Here is a 729-nt window from a genome sequence, read left to right as displayed (position 1 = left end):
TTTTATAGTCATTATTATTATTATTATTATTATTATTATTATTATTATTATTATCATTATTATTATTATTATTATTATTATTATTATTATTATTATTATTAATGCTATTTTCTGCTTTCACACACACACACACACACTCACACACACACACACACATATGTATATATACATATAGTATATGTATGCATGTGTATATATAAATCTATATACACGCATTTGTGTGTATATATCTATAAATATATATACATATATACGTATATACTTATATATATATGTTATACACACACACACACACACACGCACACACACACACACGCACACACACACACACACACACACATATATATATGTAATCTCTTTTCATTTGCCATGCTGAGAATTTTTAAACAATATTTAAAATACGAACAAAAAGAAAAGAATAATAATATAATAATCAAATAAATAAATAAAATGAATAGAAAAGAAACAAGAAAGAAGCAACAATGGTTAAAGAAATAAGATTATGCAAACATCAATAAATATATAATAAAAAACAAAATTACTCAGGAAAAAGAAAGAAGATATTATTTGAGTGATGGAATGTTGTTGAAATTCGTTGAAAAATGTTTTATTGAGAACAACAGTAACGAAAATGTCGACTGTACACATAAGAAAACCGTAGCCAGCCTCAGCTGCAGCAGCAACACCACCACCACCACCAACACCAACACCACCACCAACACCAACACC

Source organism: Octopus bimaculoides, chromosome 23, assembly GCF_001194135.2.
Source record: "Octopus bimaculoides isolate UCB-OBI-ISO-001 chromosome 23, ASM119413v2, whole genome shotgun sequence".
NCBI lineage: Eukaryota > Metazoa > Mollusca > Cephalopoda > Octopoda > Octopodidae > Octopus > Octopus bimaculoides.
The sequence above is the reverse complement of the archived record's forward strand: the minus strand, read 5'-3'. Positions refer to the sequence as shown.